The following is a 10,840-nucleotide window of genomic DNA, read 5'->3' as shown; positions in this document are numbered from 1 at the left end:
GGATATTCTTTTGGGGAGGAGGGTTTGCTTTCTTCCCCCTAAAGGATGAATACGGATGTAGTACTTAATGGCAAATCATAATATGGGTGTTCACACATTATATTCAACGGGTGTATGATTTGCGTGCACAAATAGTTCAGCTGGTATACATGCGCTGTATACAGTCTATATGCTTGTGTACACAACAGCTGGGCTGTGCAAATAAATAAAGGCTTGTTCACATGTTACACTGAACGCAGGTACAAGCTGTCTCTTCCTGTCAACCTAGCAGTTCGAAAGCACGTCAAAGTGCAAGTAGATAAATAGGTACCGGTCCAGTGGGAAGGTAAATGCCGTTTCCGTGCCTGCTCTGGTTCGCCAGAAGCGGCTTAGTCATGCTGGCCACATGACCCGGAAGCTATACGCTGGCTCCCTCGGCCAATATAGCGAGATGAGTGCTGCAACCCCAGAGTTGGCCACGACTGGACCTAATTAATGGTCAGGGGTCCTTTACCTTTACCTTTACAAGCTGTCTCTACACATGTCCAAGTTTGTGAAATTGTACGTGATCCACTAGGTCTTTCCCACTACCTGCTACCTGTTCCTTTTAACTGGAAATGTACAAGTTTGAACCATGTGCTCTGTTGCCACACTGAGCTACAGCCCTTCCCCAAAAAATAAAGTAAGATTCCAGGCCTCATGCTTCTGAATAAAGGGCTGGTTTAAATAGGAACACTGGAAGCTGTGTTATACTGAATCAGAGCATTGCACCATCTAGCTCAGACTTGCTCCTAAACTGACTGGCAGTGCCTCTCCAATGGTTTCTTTCTTTTTAAAATAAATAAATAAAAATAAATTATTTATTTGGTTTTTCAGATTAAAATTTTACAGTCGCATATTCAGCATACAACATAAAAACAAGATTCGAAGGAATCTCTTGGACTTCTCTCCTCCCCTTTGTGGGTCCTATTGTTAATCATTTCCTCCTGCAGCTTTTATAATAATCCAAATCTTTTCTCTCTCCACTGTATCCAAAATTCACCATTAAACTACAAGTGATATATTCCAGTCCTACTAACAATTTTAACTGTTTACAATGGTCTTTAAGATAAGTTATAAACTTTCCCCATTCCTTACTAAAATTTTGGTCTTCCTGATTTCTGATTCTTCTGGTCATTTTAGCCATTTCGGCATAATCCATCAACTTGATCTGCCATTCTTCTCTGGTCGGGACTTTATCTTCTTTCCATCTCTGGGCCAATAACATCTGCGCAGCTATGATCACATACATAAATAGTCTTTTCTGCTCCCTTGGGATTTTGGCAGTGGCTCTCCAGGGTCTCAACCAAGGTAACATTCCTAGACCCACCAGAAGACACCAGGGACTGAATTTGGGACTTTCTAAATCATGTGTTCTGTGCTGTGTCACCACCCCTTATAAAGGGGCCATGTGTTCTCAGGCACACTGTCAGGCTATGCAGGGGGATGGTGAGGCTCAACAAATCCAACCAGCAGTTTCCTGTGAATTGTGCACACACCCTATAACATTCTCTGGAATTCTCTGGAACACAATAGAGTTCCATGGCCAATGCATGGAGATTCTTTAGCAGAGACATTGACGTAGAAAGGGTTCCCTGGAAGTAAACGGTTTGGGAAACCCAACCCTCTCATTGGACTCTGTTATTTTTGCAGACAACAGCTCCCCCCCCCCCACTCTGTGCTGTCCATTCACTCTGTCTGTGTGTTTTTCATTTGTGATAAAAATCATTCTAGAGGAAAGAAGTGAATTTTCAACGGCTGAAGCATCCTGCTCATTCTCACACCTCCTGTGTGGCCCTGGGTGAGTCTGTTGACCTCTGTGTATCTTAACAAGACAACCCAGCTGGAACGTCGGGCAAGAAGAGGGCCTCTTGCTGGCAAACAGATTGTGATTTTCCTTGGTAAATAGATGACACACTCGCACAAAATGGGACGGTTATTTTTACGGCGCACAGAGAACAACCTCCCACTGAGATAAGCTTAACATGGCTCCAGGCTTCTTCTTCCTCTTTTTACTGTCCTACATCATAGATATGTTTACAGGCACCAATGAACAGTTCAGAATTAGAGAAAGTCTATGAAGGTATTCTAGGACAAAGTCCTGAGATACTGCAAATGAACTAGACTAGCATAGATGCTATTTTGCATCCTATTTACCTCAGTAAATACCCCCTCAAAAAACCATAAGACATAAGAGACTGTTTGCTCTTATTGCCCAGCTGTTGTTTACACTTGCTTGGCCCTTTCTACATTGACCATGTCTCATTAAATTTGCCCACATTCCCTTCTATTCTGAACAGAGGATAGATACAAATAACCCCTCTCTGTGAGCATGACAGCAGTGGCTGATGTAGGTGATCCCTGACCCACCAAATGATGGGTGGCATTCCTACATTATTTTGTGGTCCTCTTTTTCTGCTCTTTTAGATGTGTCAAGCATTTTTGTTATCCCATGCTACCACAGCAGCCATTTTGTATTCTGCCCAACAACCGAATGGCAGCCATTTTGTGACTGGTGCCCATGGCAGGTTTTCAGAATTCCAAATGTGCCCTCTGGCCCAAAAAGGCAGGCGACTTCTGGAGTAGGAACAGATGTTGCTTCTACCAAACCAAAGCCCCAAGCGATGGTGTTAGTGAGTGCTGAAGTCCTGTCACTTAGCTCAGTCAGTAAGATTTTAAAAGGTCAAGTCTTTGGCTCAGAAGGGCATCCTCCTGCGTTGCTGCTGTCTTCCCATTTGTCTTCTGAGAGGGGACCTTCTGAAAGGAAACCTCTTGGAAACGTAAAGGTCTTAAGTGGCCACTCTTAGGAAATTCTCACTGTTGCTCCATGTGGAGAGAAATGTCACTGCAGCTGCTCAGGAAAATGCCACTGTTGGTATTAGTTACAGATGGGTAGCCGTGTTGGTCTGCCATAGTCGAAATAAAAAAATTCCTTCCTGTAGCACCTTAAAGACCAACTAAGTTAGTTCTTGGTACTTAACTTAGTTGGTCTTTAAGGTGCTACTAACTTAGTTGGTCTTTAAGGTGCTACAGGAAGGAATTTTTTTATTTCGACTGTTGGTATTGTTGTTGTTGTTGTTTCTTCATTTATATACCTCTTTACGTTTTGAAGAAAAATCTCAAAACAGTTTGCAACACACTAAAAGATAAAATGAAGCATTCCATTACTGAAGAAAGTCAAATATAGCGTATACAATTAACAGGATATTAAGATATTATCTTAAAGATTTTAAAAGAAAACATTACAAAGAAGGCGAACTACAGAACATTTATTGCAACAAAGTTATGTGCACACATACACACACTTAACTTAAACATCTTTGCTTTTGGGTGCAGAGTTAGGGGTCACCTCTTGCTAAAGCCGTTCTGCCCTCTCACTCAGGGAGGTTCTGCAAAAGCTGTGTTGCCCCAAGCAAACTACTGCTGATTCACCTGGGGTGCCAGCTTGAATAAAATATTGGGGGGGGGGAGGCAGGTAAGCCCCATCCTGCATCACAAGATGCAGCACACACACACCATTTGAATGGCAACACTTATTAACTTGAGGGGGGGCTCAAATATTTTATTGGGGAGCTGAAGGGACCTTGGCCCCTAGGAGTTAACTCCTATGCCCCTGAATAAAAACCCCACCCCTGTTACAGGGTCACAGTCTAAGCTGTCTGAGGATGCCACTGCTGCCCTTTAGAGGGGTGAGTTTGCCACTGACTCTTATTTAGGAGTAGACATGAGTTTCTCTCTTCCATGGGCAGCTGTGCCCAATAGCAGGGGAACAACCGGGCTGCTATTTAAGCCTTCTTTACCTCCCCCTCCTCCTCTTTTGCAGCATCCTCCCTCCCTCTACACCAGGCATAGGCAAACTCGACCCTCCAGATGTTTCAGGACTACAATTCCCATCATCCAGCCACTCTGAGCGGCTTCCAACACATATAAGAACATTATAAAACATCAAACATTGAAAACTTTCCTATTCAGGGCTGCCTCAGATGTCTTCTAAAGGTTGTATAGCTTCTTATCTGCTTGACACCTGATGGACGGGCGTTCCACAGGGTATGTGCCACTACCGAGAAGGCCCTCTGCCTTGGTTCCCTGTAACTTCACTTTTTGCAGTGAGGCAGCTGCCAGGAGGCCAGAATTTTCTCCCAATCCCTGGATGGGGAGCCACAGGATGTGGCTGCTTGCACTGAAGGAATGCTTCCCTCACATACGTCAATTCATGCTCAGACTTACATAATTTGGTCATTGTTTGGCAGATCTTCTATTGTTACGTGTGAGTAAATATGACCTTTCCACCATTACTCTTTTTCTCAAGGCTTCTTCCATGGTATTCTGTTGACAGTCAAAGACCCTCCAACTGTTCCTATTTTCCAGAGACATCCTGGATTTAAAGAAGCCATTCCAGTTTCTGATTTGATCCCAGAATGTCCCACTTTTCCTTAGGATGTCCTTATTTCCATTGGAGAAATATTGGAGGGTATGGTAGGTTGTCCCTATTTTCATTGGAGAAATGTTGGAGGGTATGGAGTTATCCAACCCCCCGAGCCGTCTGAAGGCAATCCTATATAGGGAAGGTTTTTTTTAAAATGTTTTATTATGTTTTTATATATGTTGGAATCTGCCCAGGGTGGCTGTGGCAACCCCGTAAAATTATCATTATGGAATGGGATATTCCTATTTTCATCAGGGAAATGTTGGAGGGTATGCAATCAGCAACAGGGCACAACAACACAAATATGTTTCTCATCGAGGTTCTGCATCTGTGCAGGCAGCCAGACACTCTAAAGGCCTTGTTCCATTGCTAGGTGTGTGGGTTGTTTGTGGAAAGGTCCTCCTTACCTGACTGCTTTTTCCCTGCAAATTCAGGAATCAGCCTTGCAATGCATTATTTCCACTGGTGATTTTTATATATGTCAGCCTCCAGCTGGGGCGATCCCAGCCAACGGCTCAAATGTAAACTCGCAAAGATGCCTTGTGCCTGTTATTTTCCAGTGAAGTGTGGAGTAGAATAAACTCCTGTTCTGGGGCAGCCCAACTGAAAAAGGGAGTGCTTTCATATAGCAGGTCTCCAGCAAACCCGCCAGACCAAGCAAGGAATTATTAACAAAACCCAGGAGTCAGGAGTCAAGGTGGAACAGGAGAGAGCTGCCATGGCCTGAGATAATTTACTTGATAAACATTTTGACCAACGTCTGAGTGTGTTTCCAAGACTTCGCTGACTCACAGGTTTTAGCAAATATCTTCACGTCAGTTCAGACACAACAGATTTGACCTGGAATGGGTGGGCTGTCTTTTGGAAAACGTTTTGGGCAAACCAAAGTGTATATACACTGACTAGTATTTTGGGAGGCAACACTGGAATTTTGGACATCAGAAATGCTTTCAAAGGAGAGACGTAACTAGGTAATTTTAGACGCTGGACATAATGGTCTCATGGGGGGTGAATTCAGACAGCCATGTGTATTCAGTTGTGGAACACAACAACATCTCTCTTCTTCCTTCCCCCTCCAGAGTGTGGCCTCTGGATGCAGCCGTAGCTGCAGCACTGCTCAGAGGCCTTCTAACTTGACTTGTCCAGAGAACACAGCTGACACCATGCAACCAAAACTGGAGATCTCGGATCCTATTGCAGCCTTGTGGGCAAGAACCCTGCAGTTGAAACTTTGTGAGCATGGTATACTGTTTGGTAGCAGGGAATCCTTTGCAGCTTGAGGGCTGCATTCCCTCCTTGACAAACTTCTAGAGGGCTGTGTGCTGTCAGCAGGTCCAGAAGCAAAAGTGGATGGAACAATAGATGTGACCTTTGTGCAGCAGGCTACATGCCATCTGAAGGTCGCCTGTTTCTACAAACACTAGGGGTAGCCCAGCTCTGCTTGAGGTGAATCAGGAAGGTGCTGTCCCCCACCAACCCCGCCAAAGCTTCACTTACTGGGGTTCTGTGACTGGGGTTTCTGGGTTCTGGCAAAATCTCATGAGACGTCTGAGATCTTGCCAGAACCCACACCTGCTTCTCCAGCAGTGGTAGCAGGGGTGGGTGGGATGGGCACTGCCCAAGTCTGCTGCCTCAGGCCACCTTATGGATGGGCTGGCCCTGCACACATAAAGTCATAGAATTGTAGAGTTGGAAAGGACCCTGAGGGTCATCTAGTCCAACCCCTTGCAATGCAGGAATCTCAACTAATGCATCCATAATAGGTGGCCATCCAACCTCTGATTTAACACCTCAAATAAAGGAGACTCCACAACCTCCTGCGAGAGACTGTCAAACAGCTCTTCATGTCAGAAAGTTCTTCCTGATGTTTAGTCGGAATCTCCTTTCTTGTAGCTTGAATCCATTGGTTCGGGTCCTAGTCTCCCGAGTAGAAGAAAACAAGTTTGCTCCATGCTCCATGAGATAGCCCTTTAGATATATGAATATGGCTATCATAACTTCTCTCTTTCCCTCTCTCCGTCTCTCTCTTATAGTGTGTGGAACAGGGGCTGCGTTTGTCTAGTGCTGAGGATCAGACCAAGGCCCAAAGGTCACATTTGGACCCAGGCCTGAGGATCCATACCCCTGGTTTAATTAGGACCAGTGGGGTGTATCCAATCCAAATCCTATTCAGAGTAGGCCCATTGCAATTAGTGAACATGACTACCTCAAGTTCCTTACTTTCGGTGGGTATCCTCTGAGCAGGGCTAGCATTGGATACAACCCAAAGGCATTTTCATTGATAGTGATACTTCCTCTTTTTTTAAACAGATTCTGAAAGCCATCCTTACCCTTGATTTTATCAGCTAGTGGAAACAGCTCCCCCCTGGGGGGAGAAAAGGGCAATTATGAACCATCTGTGGAGAGGGGCAGGCTGAAAATGATGGGAATGGAAAAAAAGAAAAAAAATCTACGCACAGATGGGCTTTGTCGGAAAACAGCAAAGGGTTTTGGAATCTGGAAGCTTGAGTTTGGTACTTTGAATGCCTGTTGAAGACATCTGCTGCACTGGCAGCTTTCACAGAGCCTGAGTGAAAAACAAGTGCCAATGATAAGAGGTCAGCTTTTGAAGACATGGCCAGTATACGAAGGGATCTTGCTTAGGGATGTCAGAGAATTCAGACAAAGTGGAAACGGAAGTGAAAATCGCTGGTGTTTGCTCATTCATCCAGTGTACAGAATGGAAATCAGTTCAGTGATTGCAATCAATATTCACTGTTGTTGTTGTTGTTGTTGTTGTTGTTGTTGTTGTTGTTCCTCTCAGTCTGCAAATGACACTTAAAGGATTATGCTTCCCCACCCCCATTTGCATTGTGTTTCCTTTGCAATGAAATGAACAAGGTAGAATGACAGAATGACAATTAATTGTGTGCGTTATGCAACTTCATCGCAACAGACATCAAGACGCAGAGTGAACCCCTGAGCAGAATACGAACTGCAGCAGAACAGAGTCAGTGCTGCACACAGGGCAGAAAGGCGTTGCTTAAATACTCTGCCAGCAGTTGCATTTGCCTTGCCTGGCAAGATCAGCTGCTCTGGAGCAAACACGGGGCTTCTCCTCTTCCAGAACTGGCATCCCAAGTGTTTGGTATAACGAGGCAGCCACTTCAGGCAGCAGAGGCTGAGGGTCGTGGAGAGGGCATTTCTGCTAGTACCACACAACCTGCCTTCTGCTGGTCTGCTGCCATCAGGTGCCATGGCCTGTTTCAAAGTAAAATGCAGCTGTTGGCTGCTGTATATGGAATTGAGGGATAGGCCATTTTGTCCTCCGACTCTGACAGCAAAAATGGTCAAGCTCTGTTCTCCTTCACCAAAGCACCTGCTTCGAATCAGCCCTGCTGACTGTTCAGAGTGCTTAGGAGCCCAGGAGGCTGGCCTAGGCTGAGTCAGAGCATTGGTCCATCTAGCTCCCTATTGTCTGCACCAGGCATAGGCAAACTTGCCCCTCCAGATGTTTTGGGACTACAACTCCCGTCATCCCTAGCTAACAGGACCAGTAGTCAGAGATGATGGGAGTTGTAATCCCAAACATCTGGAGGGCCAAGTTAGCCTATGCCTGGTCTACACTGACTGGTAGTGTAGGCCTGCTATATGACTAAATTTTCCCAGACATTACCTTGATTTCAAAGGTGGAATTGATATCTGGGGGGGAATTTCCAAAAGGCAGTGCTCAACAACTTTTGGGGTGTCCTGGTTTTTACTTTTTGAAATATGGCAACCCTATGGTAGTGACTCTCAAGGGTTTCAGACAGGACATTCGCAGCTCTACCAGGAGATGCTAGGAGGCTGCCATTGAGTGGCAATGCCACTGTGTGCCAAACAAGCACATCTGAACTCAGCCCTAATTAAATGTGGGGGGGGGAGAGTACAGGCTGGATGTTCAAATTAGTCAAATTATCGTTTCAGCCTAGTGCGCCATCTCCCCATTCAGTCTTCCTAAAGTGAAAAATTAAAGTTACTTCCATGCATTTGGCAAGCTAGAGCAGAGCCTCTCTTTCCAAGCAAGTCCCTCTGAGATTGTAGTTAGTGCTTCTGCGTCTGCCAAGGAACAGGCCTTTCTGCTTTGTTATGTGCAACAAATCTTTTTTTTCAAAAAATAAAATAAAAAATTCAGGCTCTAAATCATGCTGGCCTGAGTTCCACAACAAGAACAATACAGCAACTTTTGCAGTTTGCTTCCCTAACATGAAACTGCAAGGATCTGAAACAACTACATTATCCTTTTATTCTTATTTTAAATCCAGCACAATGTGATACATTATTTTTAAAGGAAAATAGCAGGCTAGGAAGCTGTCTTTATCCTGAGACAGACAGTTGGCCCTTCTATCTTAGTATTGTTTACACTGGGGATGGGGAGCCTGATGCTTGGGGGGGGGTGGCCCTCCAAGCTCCTCTATCTGGCTCTTGCAATTATTCCCAGGCCACACCTCCTCTCCTCATATCACATCCCTCATTGCCTCTGCTTTGTACCCTCCTTCAGTGTTTTTGCCTGTCAGGAATGTGTCCTTGAACTGTGATGGTGGCTCCTGCTTGTCTGCATGGAAGATAGAGAGCAGCAGTGTAATGTTCTGGGGTTGGGGTGGTGGTCTGTTATGTACTGAGTTGAATAGGATCCAAACTGCAGCAGTCTGCTTGGTCCTAGAACAATAGGATCCAAAATGCAGCAGTCTGATTGGTCCTAGAACAATAGGATTCAGAATGCAGCAGTCTGATTGGTCCTAGAACAATGCAGCAGTATGATTGGTTGGCAGGAACCACCCAATCCTGCTCCAGATAGAAGTGAATCCACAACCTGATTGGCTTACAGTAGAATTCCGGAATTAGCCAATCATGTGCAGCCCATTGTGTAAATAATGTATATAAAGCAGATACTGTGAGGGGACTTCCATTCATTCCTCCTCACCACTATGAGCTGAATAAAGAGCATGAAATCACTTTGCGACTCTGAGTATATTTCATGGTCAAAGACTTGTTTCTATTTCTGCAACAAGGTCTCTATCTCCAGCATCCTATAGCTGCCGAATCAGCTTGAGTTTTTAGCCACTGATAAGAAGCCTTCCCACCCTTTGTGCTGATTGGAGCCAATCAGAGTGAAAGGAGGTGAGTGAGCCACTGAGGATTGGCTCCCAGGGTCAGTCTGGAGAAGGTGCCCAGGAAGAACACCGAGGAGTCATTGTCCTGCATGCTCCAAACCCAAGTCTTTGAGAACACTGAAAACGCAGAGTACTTTGGTTTCATGAGAACGGTGTTCAAGTGCTGTTATGTACAGTGGCACTTCATGGAGAACATAACTTATGTCACTCCAGAAGAAGTTATTGGAGCACTCCAAATCATTTGCTTCATGTATGTGCGCAGAAAGTAGTAGATCTGGCTGAAAGGCAACACATGGAGACAGGACCAGATTTAGGTTTGACGAGGCCCTAAGCTACTGAAGCTAACAGGGCCCTTTATATGTCCAGCTATCCTTTGTCAACAACAAATTGTCGCTGTTAGAAATGAGCAAACCAGTGATATTTTAGGGAGCAGGCTGGCAGGCTGGGCCCATTTCTTACATCATAGGAGCCTACACAACACAAAACACTGTTGCTGTATGTAGGTTTCATTTTATTTCTTTTTTATCTTGTATTTTGGAAATATATATCCAGGGTTTTTTTCCCCTTTAAATTTTGTTGGGGCCCCCAAGAGAGTGGGGCCCTTAAGCTATAGCTTGTTTAGCTTATATGTAAATCCGGCACTGCCTGGAGATCTGCACTGATCATTGCAATACATCCCTAACCATTATTATTGTATAATTATAAGATTTTTGTAATAATCTTAGAAGGTCTGCAGCTGTGAGGGAATGAGGCTGTGACTACCATGAAGGGACCCTCGACTTCTGTTTCTTCCCCCCACTAAACCACTGATAGAGAGAACAGGGTCAGAGCATGTAAAGAAAGTTGCCTATGGTATGAATGATACAAAGGTAAATTTTACATTCATTGCTCTGCCCACTTTTGCCTCTGACCCTGCCCTAGGGTTGCAAGGTTCCCCAACCCTGATCTACACTGACTGGCAGTGGCTCTCTGGGCTAAGGCTGTATCTGAGCTCAGCGTGGAGATGCTGGGATTTAAACCTTGAACCTTCTTCATGCAAAGAGGCTCTAATGTGGAGCTACAACCCTTCACTAGCACTTGAGCTTCAGTCCTAAGGCAGTGACACAAGGAGAGGGAAACCTAAGACAATTCCTCCACCTTGTCCAACGTCCTGTCTGGCTTGAGATACTCAGTCCTCCCCCCCCCCCAAAAAAAAATCTAATCCTGTTGCCATCCCTGGGGAGCAAGGGAAGGGAAACAGACTACACCTGCTCCAAGACTAATT

At 45.0% G+C, this 10,840-nt stretch overlaps 1 long non-coding RNA gene across 1 annotated transcript; it reads left to right on the top strand.

Moving 5' to 3' along the window:
- Positions 1-1,764: 1,764 nt before the first annotated feature.
- LOC308463695 lies at positions 1,765-7,150 on the top strand. Its single transcript, XR_013979696.1, has 3 exons — positions 1,765-1,827; positions 5,524-5,677; positions 6,755-7,150. It is a non-coding gene; the product is annotated as an uncharacterized lncRNA (long non-coding RNA).
- Positions 7,151-10,840: the final 3,690 nt, after the last annotated feature.

This window comes from Podarcis pityusensis (genome assembly GCF_964106645.2).
Source record: "Podarcis pityusensis genome assembly, chromosome: 14".
Taxonomy (NCBI): Eukaryota; Metazoa; Chordata; class Lepidosauria; order Squamata; family Lacertidae; genus Podarcis; species Podarcis pityusensis.
This window is presented reverse-complemented; position numbering and strand designations above follow the sequence as displayed.